Source organism: Arachis hypogaea, chromosome 20, assembly GCF_003086295.3.
Source record: "Arachis hypogaea cultivar Tifrunner chromosome 20, arahy.Tifrunner.gnm2.J5K5, whole genome shotgun sequence".
Lineage (NCBI taxonomy): Eukaryota > Viridiplantae > Streptophyta > Magnoliopsida > Fabales > Fabaceae > Arachis > Arachis hypogaea.
In genome coordinates, this window is record NC_092055.1 from 49,355,827 (window position 1) to 49,361,963 (window position 6,137).

The 6,137-nt window shown below is 40.0% G+C and overlaps 1 non-coding gene across 1 annotated transcript; it reads right to left on the reverse strand.

The window, feature by feature from the left end:
- Positions 1–5,746: 5,746 nt before the first annotated feature.
- On the reverse strand, positions 5,747–5,850 carry LOC112788433 (small nucleolar RNA R71). The gene has a single exon (XR_003195796.1). It is a non-coding gene; the product is annotated as a small nucleolar RNA R71 (small nucleolar RNA).
- Positions 5,851–6,137: the final 287 nt, after the last annotated feature.

Below are 6,137 nucleotides of genomic sequence, written 5' to 3' on the forward strand. Positions count from 1 at the left end.
GACGGCGGCTCCCAGCCCCGTCAGCGCTGTCCTCCCCTTCCCTTCTTCTCCCTCGCACTCTCCTTCGTCTCCTCTCTCGCATTAGTGTGCATGTGTTTAGTGATAGAATTATGACAAATAAGAGTTAATAGTCAAAATAGTCCCTAAAAGATACCTCGATCTCCATTTTCGCCTCCGAAAGAATAAACTAATCGAATTCGTCCCCAAAAGATAACCAAATTGGTGACGTTTATCCTTCCATTAGTTTTTTGACACTATCGTTAATGGTTTGTTAACCTGAAATGTGAAGTGACAGCATAGCTTACTAAATGACGTCGTTTTACCTTTAAAACAGTCTCAGATTCTTCTTCACTCTCACTCTCACTCTCTACTTTCCTAACCCATGACCTACCATCATGAAGACGAAGAAGATCAATGTATCATCTGCAACCATTAGAGTAGTCATAGAGCATTGTTAGTGTGTCCTTTCTGGAGCTTGGAATGTGCTTAGATCAACAACACAATAGGCACTCTCAAACTTCCATTAACCCTGTTCTGGTTCCTATGGAAACTTTCCAATTTGATAAACCAAAGGTTTTCATGGATGCTTGGTCAAACACAGCAATGGATCATGAAATTAATGATGCCAACAACAAGAATTTTATTTCATCAATTGGGAAGTTGTCCCTCTATTCTTTTGATTTATCAATGGAAAGTGGATATATGGATGAAGAAGTGGGATTAAGCGGAACCAAAAGAGAACAAGACAAGCAGTGATAATAAATCTAGCTTCTCGAATAGTCTCACACCACACCCTAGGGTAGCTTCAATTCGAATCCGTCATCTCCAGCCAGGACAATGGTGTCATCTCCATCTGGTGTATTTCACAAGACAATTGCCTCATCGTTCTTCCTTCTTCGCATGGAGGAGCTCGAAGCATAGTTACTGTGTGAGTGCAACAGTAGAAGTGAATCGGAGATGGGGGGCCAACTTCAGAGGTCACACCGGCATCATCGGCGGCAGCGGCAGAAGCGGAGGCAGCAGAGGCATCAGCAGCAGTAGCGCGAGTAGAAGCGTCAGTAGCGGGAGCAGAGGCATGGGTGGAGGCAACGGAAGTAGAGTCATCGGTGGCGACAGGACCAACTATAACTGAGGTAGTAGCGGCAGAGCTATTACCATGACGAGCTCTAAAAAACCCACAACTTTGTTCTTGAGGTAAGCCACAATTTTAGTTCAGTTTTCTCAGCCCTTAAATTCGAATTTTTGGAGAAAAAGTGTTGAGATTTTGGGCTCTTTGATGTTATAGGATCCAGCTAGCTTGAAGGGGAGACTTAATCTTGTCTCCTTGATCCTTGGGTGTGGTAAGATTCTCAACCCTAGTGGAATTTGTTGGTTTATGATGTTTGGCTATTGAGTTGTTGTGTTTGGATGTGATAATTGTGGTTTAGGAAGTGTATATATGCGTGTTGGAGTGTGATTGAGGTTTTAGAAAGCCTGGAAAAGGGATTTGGTGTGCTAAAAATCTGTTCTTGGAGGTGTTGAAGCCTTGAGAGCTTGTGAAAAAGTGATTTGGAAGTGCTCCGGGTTGAGTGGAGAAATCGGCTAAGGGATGGTCTCGGTTTCCTGTATCTAAACTGTAATGTGGTGTGAAAACTTAGGCTAGAGGCCCTAAGATAGGATTTGGATTATTGATGTTGTTGATTGGTTGAGATGAGTTGTGTGGTTATGTATGTGATTAGTAGATTTTGATGTTTTGATGGTATGATGCGTGAGATATATGCATGTTTTGATATATGCTTAATGATTAGTTGAGATTGAATTGTGGGTGAAACCATATTGTTGGTGAGAATGATATTGATTGTATGTATTAATGGTTCATGGAATTGGTTTGTTGGAAATTAAGATGAGGAAGTATATATTTGGCATGATATTGTATTGGAAATTGAGTTATTTGGTTGGGATTGGTTAAAATGGTGGATTGGTGGATTGTGAATTTGATAAAATGTCAACATATGAGTTGAGAAGGCTTGAGGTTAATTTTTGGTATGTTTTGGTTGGTTTTGAAAAGGTTTGAAATTGGTTTGTTTTGAAAATGGCACTTTGTAGTTTTGTATGAAAATGTGATTTTTGGGTCTACTTTGACAGATGATGAGCGGATAATTTATACGCTTTTTGGCATTGTTTTTACTTAGTTTTTAGTATGATTTAGTTGGTTTTTAGTATATTTTTATTAGTTTTTTTTATTAAAAATCACATTTCTGGACTTTACAATGAGTTTGTGTGTTTTTCTATGATTTCAGGTATTTTCTGGCTGAAATTGAGGGAGCTGAGCAAAAATCTGATTCAGGCTGAAAAAGGACTGCTGATGCTGTTGGATTCTGACCTTCCCGCACTCAAAGTGGATTTTCTGGAGCTACAGAACTCCAACTGGCGCGCTCTCAATTGCGTTGGAAAGTAGACATCCAGGGCTTTTCAGCAATATATAATAGTTCATACTTTGTGATGCCAAGGCATCTTAGGCTAGTTTCACTAGCATTTTTTTGATAGTTTTAGTTGTTTTATGCATTTTCTTGAGCTTAAAGTAACCAAGAATGGTTAAAAGAAGAACAAAGCAATGAACCATCCAAACAGTATGATTTTGATGCAAATTCCATGAGTTTTTAGTTATATTACTTGAATGCTATGAATGGAAGATTTCTCATGAAATTTTGCAAGACTTTGATGCAATTGTTTGGATGATTTCAGGGAAGAAGAGGCTAGGCTAGGAAGCAACAAAGTCAATAAAGGAAGCTTGAATATCACATGTGGAGTTTAAGTTCCAGTTTAAGCCTAAACTGGAGCTTAAACGCCAGAATCATGAAGGCTAAGAAATGCTGAAACTGAAGTTTAACCTCCAGTTTAACCTTAAACTGGAGGTTAAACGCCAGAATGAAAGTCTCACCAAGGAAGCATTCCACGTTTAACCTCCAGTTTAACCTTAAACTGGAGGTTAAACGCCAGAATGAGAATGCCAATCAGGAAGCATTTCCACGTTTAACCTCCAGTTTAACCTTAAACTGGAGGTTAAACGCCAGAAATGGGAAGTGCACCAGGGAGCCATTTCCACGTTTAAGCTCCAGTTTGACCTTAAACTGGAGCTTAAACGTGTTCGACCAAGTTTTATCCTCCAGGGTTGCTTTCTCCATTTCCACGTTTAAGCTCCAGTTTAACCTTAAACTGGAGCTTAAACGTGTTCGACACCTCCAGGGCTACCTTTCTCAGCTTCCACGTTTAAGCTCCAGTTTAACCTTAAACTGGAGCTTAAACGTGTTCGACCTCCAGGATGCCTTCTTCCATTTCCACGTTTAAGCTCCAGTTTAACCTTAAACTGGAGCTTAAACGTGTTCGACCTCCAGGGCTGCCTTTCCTATCTCCACGTTTAAGCTTCAGTTTAACCTTAAACTGAAGCTTAAACGTGTTCGACTAAGTTACCCTCCAGGGCTGCCTTCTTCCATTTCCACGTTTAAGCTTCAGTTTAACCTTAAACTGAAGCTTAAACGTGCTTCCACAAAAGGCATCACTGGAAGTGTCTGGCATTTAAGCTACAGTTTAAGCTTAAACTGCAACTTAAACGCCACTCTTGGAAAAGGTTTCTGGGCCAACAATATTGCGGTTTAAGTTAGTATTTGAGCACAAACATTAACTTAAACTTACTCTGGTATGAAACCCAATTAAATATCATGGTTTATGGGATTGGGCCTGAAGGATTGATGAGTCTGAAATTTCAATTTATTGAGTCATGTGTCATTATTTGATTATCACTAAGTTGGCTCAATGAATGTTACAGATTTTGGATCAACAGCCTCATCAAGATTATGGATCATAAACCCAAGGCAAAAGGAAAGCAGGGAGAGGCCTCAAAGCCCAAGAAACACAACAGAAGCTCAATATAGAAAGTGTATAAATAGGATAGAATTTAAGTTAGGAAGGACTTTTACCTTTTCTTTTGGCTAGTTTTCATATCTTTGTAATTGAATTCAGAGCTATGACTCACTAAACCCCCTTTCATTGGGTTAGGGAGCTCTATTGTAATTCAATGAATCAATAATAGTTTATCTTCTTCTTCAATCTTTTCTCTTGAATTTTGTTAGAAAGCTTCTCGATCTAATTCCATTGGGTAGTTGTCTTGGGAAAGAAACTACCCATAATTGGAATCCTTCGGAACCTTGGGAAAGGAATGGAGGATTCATGCTAGAGAAGCTTTCTCACAGTGAATTGGATTGGGGTTTGGATGGATATTGTGACATGTAATCCTACCAAATTGTGGTTCATGAAACTGTGTGGTATAATCAGTGATCGAGCATCATCTCTTCTTATGAACATTTAAACCAAGGGATTGGGAATTTGTTTGTTTTTAGAGAGAATTGGTGAGCCAAGGGATTGGGATCCAATCATATAAGATTGCCAAGCAAAATTCAATGAACGCATTGCTTGAGGAAGAGATAAACATGTTTTGATTCGGAGATCTCAATATCTCCTATAACCCAATGAATTCCCCATTTCTGATTTCCACTTTCTCTTTACATTCTGCAATTACATTCATGCAATCACCCCCATTCCCTTTTAATTTCAGCAATCTAGCTTCTGCTCTTTAATTCATGCAATTTAAGATTCCGCCATTTAAATTTCTTGTCATTTACGTTTCCCGCCAATTTTACATTCCGCAATTCTCATCTAAATCTTGATTCCGCTCAACTAGAACAAACTTCTAATCCGAATTGCTCACTCAACCAATCCTTGTGGGATTCGACCTCACTCTATTGTGAGTTTTTACTTGACGATAACCGGTGCACTTGCCGGAAGGAATTTTGCCGATCATGCAATTTCCTAAATCGTGGCATAACAAGTTTATGCGCATCAAGTTTATGGCGCCGTTGCCGGGGATTGGTCTTCGATTGACAATTCTCAAATTAGAAGTTAACTAGATTGAGCATTTTTTTTGTTTTGATTAATTCAGTACAAGTTACTTGTTGAATTTTAATTTCTGCACTCTGTTACATGCTTTCTTTCTTCATGCCTTTAAATTCAAGCAACTAACTCACTGACTCACTAACTGTTTGAATTAATTCCTCAACTGCTCTAACCATACTCTTCCATTAACCAAGAGTATTTCACTTGTTTGTTGCCTGTGCTGTGTTCTTGTATGACAGGTAGGAGAGGAGAGACATCAACTCCTCCATATACCGAACCAGAGAGGACCCTTCATAGACTGAGAAGGGAAGCAAGAGGGAAGAGAGTACTGGGAGAAGAGGAATCTGAAGGAGAATCTGAGGACAATTTTGAGGAAGCTTTAGATCTCAACATGGATAGAGAAGTTCACAACCATGAGAGAGCTGATGGAAACAATGCCATTCCTGAGAGGAGGGTTCTTAGTTCATACATAAACCCAACCTCTGGGAATTGTGGTAGCAGCATCCAGAAACCACCCATTCAGGCCAACAATTTTGAGCTCAAACCACAGCTAATATCACTTGTGGAGAATCATTGTTCATTTGGTGGAAGTGCTAATGAAGACCCAAACCAACATCTCACAAAATTCCTGAGAATTTGTGACACTGTGAAGTCCAATGGAGTCCAGGAAGATGCATATAAACTGCTTTTGTTCCCATTTTCACTTAGGGATAAGGCAGCTAAGTGGCTGGAATCATTCCCAAGGGGGAGCCTAACAACCTGGGATGAGGTGGAAAGCAAGTTTCTGGCACGTTTCTACCCCCCACAAAAGGTCAATAGGCTTTGATCTGAGGTTCAGACGTTTAGACAACAAGATGGTGAAACTCTCTACGAGGCATGGGAGAGATTCAAGGATTTGACAAGGAAATGCCCACCAGACATGTTCCATGACTGGGTGCAATTGCATATTTTCTATGATGGACTGTCTTATGAATCAAGGAAGGCTGTAGACCATTCATCAGGAGGTTCATTGAACAGGGAAAAGACTGTGGAAGAAGCCATTGAAGTGATTGAGACAGTGGCTGAGAACGAGTACTACTATGCATCAGAGAGACACAACACTAAGGGAGTCATGGAGCTGAACCATGTTGATACAATTCTAGCCCAAAACAAGGTGTTTGCCAAGCAACTAGCAGAGCTCACCAGGAAATTAGAAACAAAACAAGTGG